General features: G+C 38.9%; 1 long non-coding RNA gene across 1 annotated transcript in view; it reads left to right on the top strand.

Moving 5' to 3' along the window:
- Positions 1–2,026, top strand: part of LOC123843905 (uncharacterized) — a 49,005-nt gene extending 46,979 nt beyond the window's left edge. Inside the window, exon 5 of the long non-coding RNA XR_010411578.1 lies at positions 1,684–2,026. This is a non-coding gene — a long non-coding RNA (uncharacterized LOC123843905). The remainder of the gene's footprint in view (positions 1–1,683) is intronic.
- Positions 2,027–13,432: the final 11,406 nt, after the last annotated feature.

Raw genomic sequence — 13,432 nt, 5'->3', positions numbered from 1 at the left:
GAGAATCTTAAGCAGGCTCCATGCCCAGCGTGGAGGTGGGTGAGGAAATAGGTGAAAGAAGTGAAGGGGATTAAGAGTACACTTATCATGATGAGCACTGAGTAATGTATAGAATTGCTGATTCACTACATTGTACACTTGAAACTAATATAACACTGTATGTTAACTATACTCGAATTAAAATTAAACAAAACAAAACAAAACAAAGTATGTGACCACTAATACTGGCAGGAAGCTGAGCCAGGGGGAGGGGGCGGGAATCTCACTACTGACTCCATGGAGGACTATAGGACCCTTAGTGACCCTTATCCCTCTTTGGCCCTGTTAACTCTGCTTTTGGATACACTTTGTTCTTTTTTCCCAAAATGTAAATCTCCAAAGTCAAAGGTCACAAACTGCACAAAAATAACTGTAGCATTTAAAATGGCAATCCATCAGCTACTCACTATTCCCCTTTCTCTGCTTTGTTTCTCCATTTTCTTACCTTCCAGCACACCATATAGGGACTTGTGTGTGTGTTCATGGTTCTACTCTCTGCACTAATACAGGTTTGTGTCACTTTTGTTCACTGTTGAGTCCCCATTATCTAACACAGGGCCTGGGACACAGCAGACACTCAAATAGTCTGAAGCTGCTCTGCTGTTTGGCTCCATGCAAATGTCATCATCCACCTCTTTCCACTGTGCCACCCCAACAGCAATCAGATCACTCACACTGAGGGAGGACTCCTGCTACAGCTTTCTGATTGGTCTTTCTGCCTCTGCCCTGCCCCCAGTGCTTCTGTGGATGAATCTTCCTCACACATGCACTAGATCACATCACTCTCCTGTTTAAAAGAGTTCAGTTTCTTCCCATTCCACTTAAAATAAAATCCACTTCTTGCCTATATACTTTGGCCTTTGCCTGCATCTCCAAACACCTCTTGCACTACTTTTCCTTTACTACCTTCCAGCCATAAACACCGCCTTTTGGGGTTTTTAGGGTTTTTATTGTTGTTGTTTGGTATGAACCAAACTTTTTTTTTTAATAAAGATTTTGTCTATTTGAGAGAGAGAGAGAGACAGGGATAGCATGAGTGGAGAGGAGAGGGAGAAGAGTGGGAAGGAGAGGGGAAGCAGACTCCCTGGTGAGCAGGGAGCCCAACCTGGGCTCGATCCCAGGATCCTGGGATCATGACCTGAGCCGAAGGCAGACGTTTCACCAACTGAGCCTCGCATGAACCAAATTCTTTGCTTTAGAACTTCCACTTTTGTTTTTCCCACTGCTTGCAGCGCTTCTTTCTCTCTCATGCTACAATTACCTATCACTTCACCCAGCTTATCTTCTTTGGAGATTCTCTCAGATTATGAAAAGACTTGTTCAGTCATTGATTACTTTCTTTTCTTTCGTTCGTTCTTTCCTTTTCTTTTTTTAGGGAGGGAGAGAATCTTAGGCAGGCTCCATGCCCAGCATGGAGCCCAACAGGGAGCTCAATCTCATGACCCTGACACCATGACTTGAGCCACCCAGGCACCCCTCTTAGTGTCTTTTTTTATGTGATTGTTTTTCTGATTTTTATTATGCTTGTCAAATCATAAGATTGGAATCTTTCCTATTGTCATCAGAAAATAGTGACTATCGTCTTTGAAAGAGGTCTTCAACTACTTCCCTCCATGCTGACCTCAAACTTTCTAATTGATTAAGTTCTTTCCAGCTTATCTCTTAATTTTGACAAAAGACCCTGTGGGCAAGTATCCCCTTAAGGCCTGTCCTGAGGCAGCAAGACCCCATCCATGACAACGATGACCTGATCCATGGCAACGATGACCTGATCCATGGCAACGATGACCTGATCCATGACAACGATGACCTGATCCATGGCAACGATGACCTGACCTTTACCGCCCAGCTGCTTGTACCCACCAACCTTTGTCCCACATTTTCTGCATACAAGACTCAAATTATTTCAGCACTTCAGAGACAGTCTTTGAGACATTAGTCCGTTGTCTTTCCGGTGTTGGCCTCACTGAAATAAATGCCTTTCCTGTCTCACCATCACTTGTCTCTGTGCCTCTGGATTTTGTGAGCAGCGAGTGGCCGAAACTGGGCTTTCTGGGACTCCTGGATCCAGGTGTTTTTGCACCCCTGCGTCCTGGCTACATTTTACATTACTTTGCATTTACTTCTTAAAGTGATCTTTGATAGATTATCCTTATGTTTATCCATCCTTCCTTCCTCCCTTTCTTCCCTTCCCCTCCTCCCATTTTTTGATAAAGCTGTTTTATATTTTGAAATACATTTTAAAAGAACAAAAACAGGGGTGCCTGGGTGGCTCAGCTGGTTAAGAGTCTGCATTCGGCTCGGATCATGGGTCCTGGGGTCGAGCCCCACATCGGGCTCCCTGTTTAGCAGGGAGGCTGCCTCACCCTCTCCCTCTGCCTCTCCCCCAGCTCGTGTTCTCTCTCGAGTTCTTTCTCTCAAATAAATAAAATCTTAAAAAAAGAGAAAAGAACAAAAACAAACTCTCCCTCCTGGTAATGGTAATCTCGAGGGCTTTCGGGCATACAAAGGGACCCCATTCACTCACACACCCTCCCTTTCCCATCTCATTTATCTTGTTTGTGCCTCGAAGCAACACAAAAATAGATCTAATCTGTTTTGTACAAAATGCCCTTCAAATATCTAAAGATAGCTATAGAAGTCTTCTCTAGGCCACAGAGCCACAATGATGTTAACTTCTCCATAAGCAACAACATTTGGAAATGTTTCACTAACCTGCTCAACCTTCTCTTCTTTTCAACCATGCTCTTCTTCATTCTCTTCCCGAACTGACAGCAGGATTTCAGATGCGACATTACACGTCATTTGTAAAACTGTGGGACGCTCCGATCAGATGGGGGCTCGTGGCGCGGTCAGTGAAAGTGTTCACCCAAGGCAGAACGAAGAACATAGAAGTTTATCGAATACACCGCAAGGGAGCAGCAGGCAGGACAGCAAAGGAGAGACTATCAGCCACAAGACGGTGATGAGGGGCCCCGGTTATAGGGCGGAGTGAGGAAGTATGGGGACATATGGAATTTTCCCTTTTTTGGTAACTGTGCCTGGTTGTAAGTAGCCCACTGGTTAGTTATGGACTATGGCTATTTTGAGGTAGGTCGCTTAATGAGCTTGTTTGCCTTCAGCTTGGTGGTCCCTGTGGGCCCTTAGGCCCCGCTCAAGCTTCCGTTGCTCAAGCCTGTTGCCTAAAAGCAGCCTCTACAAAAACTACAACTGAAAATAATTGGAGGGGGTGCCTCAGTGGCTCAGTTGGTTAAGCATCTGCCTTTGGCTCAGGGCATGATTCCAGAATCCTGGGATCGAGTTCTACATCGGTCTCCATGCTCAGCAGGGAGTCTGCTTCTCCCTCTACACCTCCCCCCGCTTGTCCCTCTCTCTCAAATAAATAAATAAAATCTTTAAAGAAAAAAAAGAAAAGAATTGGAGGGACGCCTGGGTGGCTCAGGTCATGATCCATTGTCCTGGGATCAAGCCCCACCACGTCAGGCTCCTTGCTCAGCGAGGAGCTTGCTTCTCCCTCTGCCTGACACTCCCCCGGCTTGTGCTCTCTCTCTGTCTGTCTCCCTGACAAATAAATAAATAAAATCTTAAAAAAAAGAAAATAATTGGAAATATCTTTTTTTTTTAAGATTTTATTTATTTATTTGACAGAGAGAGACACAGCGAGAGAGGGAACACAAGCAGGGGGAGTGGGAGAGGGAGAAGCAGGCTTCCCGAGGAGCAGGGAACCTGATGGGGGTTCGATCCCAGGACCCTGGGATCATGACCTGAGCCGAAGGCAGACGCTTAACGACTGAGCCACCCAGGCGCCCCTGGAAATACCTTTTAAGAATAGATTCAATTGCCTAATATTGCTAAGTTTTAGTTAAAACTTTTTCTCTCCTTGAAGAGAGCTATGTACCTCATGGTTCTCTCTCACAGAATGCTTGTGAAGATTAGTGATGTTCATAAAGTGTGCAGATCACTGGCTAGCATAGAGTAATGTTCAATAAACGTTAGTTGTATACTAGTAACTGACCTATTACTTTAACTCCCAGGAGGCACACATATAATCAGCCTAGATTTTCAGGTTATATTTATCCACACCCTCATATAAAAGAGTATTTATTCTTTTGTCTTTATTTTAATGACACTATAAATTAATAACAATCCTATAAGGGGCTGATTTGAACTCAGTTCAGTGGAACTATTACTTTCTTTCGTTGAGATACTCATCCATGTGTGGAAAACATACTTATGTATCAAAAACAAAGAAGATTCTTTTTTTTTTTAAGATTTTATTTATTTATTTGATATAGAGAGAGAGCACGCACCATTGGGGTGAAGAGCAGAAGGAGAAGCAGACCCCTGCTGAGCAGGGAGCCAGTGTGGAACTCGATCCTAGGACCCCGGGGATCATGACGTGAGCCGAAGACAGACGCTTAACCTCACCTGAGCCTAACGCAGACGCTTCAACTACTGAGCCACCCAGGCGCCCCAACAAAGAAGATTCTTTAATAGCAGTTCAGTTCAAATAGTCTTAAATTGTAAAATAATTAGTCCAGGTTCCTTTTTTTGTCAGGAAACAAAAGATGAACAAGACTTTTTCTGAAAATATTCACCTTTATTTGAGGAAATTTTATGTCTATATTAGACAATTTATCTAAGTCAACAGATAGGAGGAGACCTGTAACCAGAGTTCTAAAGCTGAGAAAATAACCATATTAATACTAATGTTACTTTAGTTAAAATCTTAAAGGTATACCATCATGTATAAGAATCTAAACTAAACAATATTAACTTTGCTTCTTACTAAATTTTTTTTTAATTCATCACTGCATCACTATGTTTATTTCTTTGAAGAATATTTCCTAGCACCTATTTGAGTATGTGCCAAATTGAAAGTTCCATTGTTATGAGATGAAGGCTTTACAACCCTAACCACACCACATCTGAGGCTGGAATAGTTATGTACAAAGGAAATATTTGAGGGAATATCCCAGTGAATGAAAGACAACTCACAAGCAGTAGAGCCCTCTAAGAGCATAAAATTATGAAGAATTTCCTATTTCCATAAACATTTATTAGTCTATTTAGTTACTTCAAAATCATCATGCATTTTATATTCACAGTGCAAATAGTTAATGAGTTACTTGAAGAAGTTAAACAATCGTGTAGAATTGCAAGCCTTACTTAGGTCATATTCCACCATCTAGCTCGCTATCACGTTACTGGGAAATTAAGATCTCTTAGAAGTGTTTCACTGACTTCACAGTAATAAATTCGTCACAGCCTGAAGTAAACAAAGTGATCTTTAAAAAGCCAACACAACTTGGATGTTCTTCATAATTTTAACAGGTATATTAGTGTCAGTAATTTGGTGAGAAATGAAGTCAATTATCAGCTCTGTTAGGTAAATTTCCTGTAATCTTATGAAAAAGGTCTGAATAACCTGGCACATTCAGCACTTCATGCTCAGGAACATCAATGACTTTTCCAAAATGTGCTAGTTAACTTCAACTTTCATGATGAGAAATACATATAACTTATTTAATTCTTTAATTAACTCAATCATTTTCTTTTTTTTACAATTAAAACCAAATTGATTTGTTTATTCCTCAAAGTCGAGATGAGTTTCAATCTTGTTAACCATAGAACACAGTTTATTTTCTCACCTAGAAAAGACATTTTCATTTGTCACAGGTCTAAAACGCAAACAGTACAGGACATATAATTGGGTACTATTTTGCCACTGATATTAAAATTTTGTTTAAAATGCCTCTCATAGATTATTTCTATCACAACTTATTTTTTAACTCAATCATTTTCTAAGTGCCTACTATGTGGCAGGCATTGTTCTAGGCAGGGGATACAAAAACAAATAAATGTAGTTTCTACCTTTACAGAGCATACATCCAGTTAGGGGAAAAGAAACATGAATAGATAATTATAATACAGGATGAAATGGAAGTATATTACTTGTGACTTTACTAAAGGCGACATTTGTACTGGTCTTTTACTTTCTGTTTTCATTAAAATGAAATTGACATAACAAAATTAGCCATTTAAAACTGAACAATTCAGTGGCACTTAGCACATTCACAATGTTATGCAATGACCATCTCTATCTAGTTCCAAACAGTTCCTTTTCTTTTTTTCCTAGCTTTATTGAGATATAAATTGACATATAATATTGTGTAAGTTTAAGGTGTATAATATGATGATTTGGTATATGTATATACTGTGAAATGAGGTTGGTTAACACACATAAGGTTAGTTAACACAGGCATCACCTCATAAAGTTACTTTTTTGTGTAATAAGAAACTTCAAGATTTACTCTTAGCAATTTTCAAGTATATAATACAGTATTGTTAACTATAGTCACCATGCTGGGCGCCTGGGTGGCTCAGTTGTTTAAGCGACTGCCTTCGGCTCAGGTCATGATCCTGGAGTCCCGGAATCGAGTCCTGCATTGGGCTCCCTGCTCAGCGGGGAGTCTGCTTCTCCCTCTGACTCTCCCCCCTCTCATGCTCTCTCTCTATCATTATCTCTCTCAATAAAAAAAACACAAAACTATAGTCACCATGCTGTACATTAGATCCCCAGAACTTGTTCATCTTATAACTAGAAGTTTGTGCTCTTTGACCATATTCAGTTATTCTTTCCCCATCCCCCCTTCTCCCAAGCATTGACCAATCTGCTCTTTGGATATTAATCCTTTATCAGATACATAGTTTGCAAATATTTTCTACCCTTCCAAAGGTTGCTTTTTCATTTTATTTTAATTTTTTTAAAGATGTTATTTTTCAGTAAACTCTACACCAAATGTAGAGCTCAACTCACAACCGAAGATCAAGAGTCATGTGCTCTAGTGACTGAGACAACCAGACACCTTTGCCTTTTCATTTTATTGGTCTGTACTGATCTTGAAGTATGAATAGGAGTTTTTTTGGGGTACAAATCAAAGGAAGGACATATTTTAGGTGTTCCACTGTTTTTATGATAAATTATTAAACACAATTCACAAGTGGTATTCTAGCATGATAAAGCTAAGTGAAATAAATAATGTAACAGTTTTGGTATACAAGTTATTTGTTACGAATGTTAATGTCAGGTGATTCATATATATTATAAATCATTCTGAAGTATCTTATGGGCTCTTAAAATCTTTAAGGGCTCTACAAGTTTTTCAAAGCCCTTTTACCAGAAAAATATACAATAAGTAGTTTAATGGGGTGCCTGGGTGGCTCAGTCATTAAGCGTCTGTCTTTGGCTCAGGTCATGATCCCAGGGTCCTGGGATCAAGCCCCACATTGGGCTCCCTGCTCAGCAGGAAGCCTGCTTCTCCCTCTCCCACTCCTCCTGCTTGTATTTCCTCTCTCGCTGTGTCTCTCTCTGTCAAATAAATAAATAAAATCTTTAAAAAACAAAAACTAGTTTAATAAGCAGTCTCCCCTCAGTATGGTGTGAACATAAAACTTACATTTTTCTGAATGACTTCAACTCTTCTATCAAAATCCCCTGATTCGTCTTTTACTCACATCTCAGTCAGATCCCAGAGCTTTCCAGTCATATTCAGTTATTTAAAATTCAATTTAGTTTGACCCACTAGGTCTGGGTTCTGCTCACCAGAGTGTCTCTTCCCCTATGTCAGCCAGTTTGTGTCCTGAGGGACTTAGAATGGGAAGGAATGCTCTGTTCTTTTTTCTCTTTATTGCACATCTTGCCAGGTAAGTATGGTAAGATGTTCTTCAGTACAACCCTAATGAAATATGTACTGTGGACTCTACTATTTGTTTATAGGAAGTCAATGAACTCATTAACATTTTATTATCTAACATTATCAACCAAGGCTTTCAGTGATATGTATCTTGTATGGACTCAGAATCAACATTTCACAATTTGAAACATGTGGTTACCTCTTTATAACTTTGCAACACTGTTCATTCAAGAAATATTTATTATCTACTCTGTGTCACTGTGTTATATAAACCACAGCACAAGAAAAAAATGGGTTTCATTTGGATATATAATTTTTTTTTTAAGTTATAAACACAGACCTAGGTACTCCAAACATTTTCTTTTTTTTCTTTAAAGATGTTATGTATTTATTTGAGAGAGAGAGAGAGCCTGCGCGTGCATCTGCATGCACATGAGTAGGGGGAAGGGCAGAGGGAGAGGGAGAAGCAGACTCCCAGCAGGGAGGCTGACTCAGGGCTTAATTCCAGGACCCCCGAGATAGTGACCTGAGCGGAGGGTAGACACAAATGACTGAGCCACCCAGGCATCCCAGATATTTTCTTTTTACTGATGCAAAATTTAAGTTGCCTTTAAGTGTTTCAAGGTCCCCATTATGACTGGTAGTTCAGGTTGACATAACCTGACCAACTCTATCAACAATACCAAACATATTGAGTAGATACTATGTGCCATTGCATTAAGCGATTTACATGTCTTATTTAATTGAGGTAATAATCTGATAAGCTAGTTAGTAACATCATTCTCATTTTACAATGAGAAAACTAAGTATGAATAGTCATTAAACTAGCTTTGTGTTTTTTTTTTTTTAAAGATTTTATTTATTTATTTATTAGAGAACGAGCGCGAGAGAAACAGCATGAGAGGGGGGAGGGTCAGAGGGAGAAGCAGGCTCCCCGCCGAGCGGGGAGCCCGATGCGGGACTCGATCCCAGGACTCCGGGATCATGACCTGTGCCGAAGGCAGTCGCTCAACCGAATGAGCCACCCAGGCGCCCCAAAACTAGCATTGTTTTACCTACCTGCTAAGTAAGTCTTGCCCTCTGATTCAAAAGCTAGCTGAGCTAGTCCAGGTGTCTGGAGCAGTGATATGAATCTAGGTTTCACCCCTTACTAGCTTTGTGAATTATATCACCATTCTCTGTGTCAGTTTCCCCATCTGTAAAATAGAAATAACCACTGTACCTTTCTTATACGTATTGTGAGATGAATTCAGGTAAAATAAATAAAGCATTTAGAGTAGTCTGGTACAGAATATACATTATAAAAAACGTTAAATATTACAAGCCCATACCCCTTATCAAAAATCCATGAGGTTTGATATGTTTTGGAATTCAGAATTTTTCAGATGTTAGAAAGGTAAATGAGAGCATATAGCAAATTTGTATAATATTTCCAGCAGAGTCTGGGAACCTCCTTATAAGCAAAGAAATGAATATACCTGATTTAAATTTATGAATTCACACAAAGTGGAATGAATGAGGACTATAAGGAATTTGATTTCAGTTTAGCTCTGAATTGTTAATTAGTCTGTGATAAATGTCAAAAAGAACTTTTGGTTTTTAGAGCTTTAGGATTTGAGAATTTTAGTAAAAAGCCTATTATTAACAACTAAATTATGTAGCTTAACCCATAATGGTCAGAATCATTTTTCCTTCAGGCTCTAGAATTTCAAATGGGATTCAAAGGAACATTTCCCATGTAAATTCTACCAGTTACTTGGCAGAATTTAACACAGTGATATTATTTGACAACCAATTTCATTTTATCTGCTTCACAAAAGGTCTCTTAATTGTGTTTCCATTTCAGAGGTTCCAAAAGGCATTTTAAATCATTGTAAAATTTTGACTAGCTTCTCAATACAAATAAGTTGATTTATTTAGATTTTATCTTATGCCATGAAGTCTCAAAAGCCATTTAAATGTTTCCCAAACCTTAATCATTTTGGTGCAATAATCTGAAAACTTTTTAAGTCACAACTATCATTCAGAATAGACTTATGTTTTATTGCGGTTAACATAGTTTTCCAAATCTCCATAGTTTAAACAATAAACAAAAATAATATAAATAAATACTGACAAATTGTTAAATGGGGCATCACATTTGAAAATTAAAGTTACTGGGAATATGTTTTGGCTAATTGCCATTTGGATTAAATTATTTTAACCAAATCATCTGAAGCTAATATTATTGATAATTATTGCTGAGTAGAAAAAAATACAGGATTTTTTTCTTTATACATATTAATATTTTGTAGTTTTTAAAAATTAGCATGTACTCTAGGAAAAAGAATTCTTGCACATCTTTATTTCTGGGTAATTTATTCTTTTTGTTGCAATTGCCAATATAATCTTTAAAAAAAATATTTTTCCTTCCATACTAGTTATTGGAGGGGTATAGATCCCATTTACATTTTTTTTTTTTTTAAGAAAGAGAGTGAGAGAGAGAGAATGTGTGAGCTGTGGGGGGGGGGCAGTGGGGGAGCAGGGAGGAACAGAGGGAGAGGGAGAGAGAGAATCTTAAGCAGACTTTACACCAAGCACTGAGTCTGACGCAGGGCACGATCTCACGACCCTGACATCATGATCTGATCCAAAATCAAGAGGCAGACTCTAGGGGCACCTGGGTGGCTCAGTTGGTTAAGTGTCTGCCTTTGGCTCAGGGCTCCCTGCTCAGCAGGGAGTCTGCTTCTCTCTTTCCTTCTGCCCTTCCCCCCTCACTGGTGTTTTTTCTCTCTCTCTCAAGTGAATGAATGAAATCTCTAATAAAAAAAAAAAAGAGTTGTACTCTTAACTGACTGAGCCACCCAGCACCCCATACACTTTTATATTCTAACTAAGATAGCCTTGGCTGAGTTCAGAGAGACATTGATTTTATGGGTCTCATTGTGCCCCCACCTTTCCTTCCCTAGGGTGTTTTAATTTTATTAATTTTATTTATTTATTTATTTGTTTGTTTGTTTATTTAAGTAGGCTCCATGCCCAGTGTGGAGCCCAACGCCGGGCTCAAACTCATGATCCTGAGATCAAGACCTGAGATGAAATCAAGAGTCCTTGCTTAACCGACTAAGCCACCCAGATGCCCACCTAGGGTGTTTTAAAATGATAAACACAGTGCTTATCTTTTTTCCTATTTTGATGACAAAATAGTCATAAATTAACCCACAAGTGTAAGTTCTGATTTAGCAGCAGCCCATCTTGTGTATATTGTTTTCATATCAATTATTTCCCAAATAATGTATTTTAAATTTCCTTTTGGACTCAGTTTTTGTTTAGAAGGATGTTTCTTTGTTTCTTAATTTTTGACCTTTCTTTTCAACCAACCGGGAGCCTGCTTCCCCCTATGCCTGCCGCTGCCCCTGCTTGTGCTCTCTCTCTCTCTGACAAAAAAATAAATAAAATCTTTAAAAAAAAAATCAGTTCGTGTCTATATAATACATAAGTTTTATATTTCTTTTATGGGTAGCTAGGAAACTTTTTATTAATTGGATTTTTCTACCATTCTGCCTCTTCTCCTTCCCTCCCCCCACCCAACTTTTGATTTTTTTTTCCATCTGAAGGTCTGTGTATCAGTCACCTCATATGTTTGTTTCAGACATATGGCTTTGGGTCAAGAAGGTGTAATTGGGTTTAGCTATTATTATTTCTGGACATTGACTCAAAGTTGTAGGAGTGGGTAGAAACGTCTCCTTTTTTTTTGTTTTTGTTTTGTTTTTTTTATTTGACAGAGAGAGACACAGCGAGAGAGGGAACACAAGCAGGGGGAACGGGAGAGGGAGAAGCAGGCTTCCCGCCGAGCAGGGAGCCCGATGAGGGGCTCGATCCCAGGACCCTGGGATCATGACCTGAGCCGAAGGCAGACGCTTTACGACTGAGCCACCCAGGCGCCCCACTACTCCTGGTTTTTGTAAAATGTCTCATACTTGTCACATAGATTGAAAATCCCTGAGACTGATCCTTAAGTAACCCCATTTGGCATATTTTGGCAGCTGTGGTACTTTAAACTATTTGGATAAGATATTCAGTCAATTTTCTCTCTACTGTATAATTCTCTCTACTACCTAATACCGGATTCTAGGCCTTATGGTCCTAACATGTTGACAAGAAGAAAGAATCACATTTTACCAAAGTCCAAATACATGAAATCCAATGTTTCCTCATTGTCACTAATGGCCTGACACCATCATAAAAGTTAATTAATTAGTTCAGTAGGCTTTGTCCTTTTTAAACCATCAGGATTTAGCTTTGCTATATACTTCAAGGTCTTCTGGATTGTTATATTACTGGATTGCCTGATAAGCTCTTATCTAGTGGTTACCTAGGCATCCTGGTTTATCTTGCCAGTTTACGATTAATAGAGATCATTCTGCCCATCTTCATTTAAAAAACAAAACAAAGTAAACAAAACAAAACAAAACAAAACACCTGGTATTTCATTTAACTCTTGAGCAGCAATCTTTAGAATTTTCATATCCATAAGTCCTCCAAAACAATGGCCAATCTCTCTGCATCTGCTTTGGGTTTAGGTGACTTGTGGACATTATCACCGAGCCACCAGTCACTATGTCACTCCTCATTCTTTGCTATTGTGCTCCCTTTCCAGGTCATGTTACTCAGGGCAGCTTTAAAATATACAATGGGAAGCCAAGGAGAGTAACATGAGCAGACCTAGTGGATTACAAAGGGCCAGTGAAAGTAGGTCTTTGATATTCTCCTTATAGAATATTCTCCTTTAAGCTCTGATAAATCTATCCCTAGGAAAGAAGAAAGAAACATCCTTGGGATAGGCAGACCTCAAAGCCATAACTCAGTTCTGGGTTTTGAAATTCATTTACTGAACTAATGTCAAAACATTGGAACAATTCCCCTGGGTTAAGCTAAGAAAGTCTTTCACCTTCTACTATTTAGTAATAGTAGAATCATCTCATTTATTTTTTTAATTTTTTTAAAGATTTTATTTATTTATTTGAGAGAGAGAGAGAAAGAGAGCACACGAGTGGGGGGGAGAGGGGTAGAGGGAGGGAGAAGCAGATTCCCCGCTGAGCAGGGAGCCCCATGAGGGACTTGATTCCAGGACTCTGGGATCATGACCTGAGCTAAAGGCAGATGCTTAACTGACTGAGCCACCCAGGTGCCCAGAACCATCTCATTTAATAATAACTAATTATTATGTACCATTTCATTTAGTTCAGATAAACATCTAGTAATAAGGACTCACAACATATTTGAGATTTAAGCCCTTATTAGGGCCAGCTATTATTTCGAATATTTGACAACCATCTATTTAAATCTTCTTGACATCACCGTTATTATCACTGTTTTGCAGATAAGGAAACTGAGGTTCAAGAAGATTAAATAAGTTTCTCAAATTCTATAGCAGGATGTCTAACTACAAGTCTCAAATCCTTTTAAACTCCTTCATTACATCTCTAATCTCTGTGTAATATGCTTTAAAGAGCTAGAAAGCAAAACTATGTCCTTTGGACAAGATAGAATAAAATCTGAAGCTGCAGTAAGTGGTCCTTACTTGTGTGTTTTTCATATGTGGTGATTATACAGGTAGTAGATATTAGCCTTTTGTAATTTGTGTGCACACAGAGTTCCTCTGAAATCCTTACCTACAACTATCAAAATATTGTTTTAAACACTCTTTATGGGAT

This window comes from Mirounga angustirostris, unplaced genomic scaffold (assembly GCF_029215605.1).
Source record: "Mirounga angustirostris isolate CCGP_5_RB_7025 unplaced genomic scaffold, mMirAng1.0.hap1 SCAF_5, whole genome shotgun sequence".
In the NCBI taxonomy this organism is placed as follows: Eukaryota; Metazoa; Chordata; class Mammalia; order Carnivora; family Phocidae; genus Mirounga; species Mirounga angustirostris.
The sequence above is the reverse complement of the archived record's forward strand: the minus strand, read 5'-3'. Positions and strand labels throughout refer to the sequence as shown.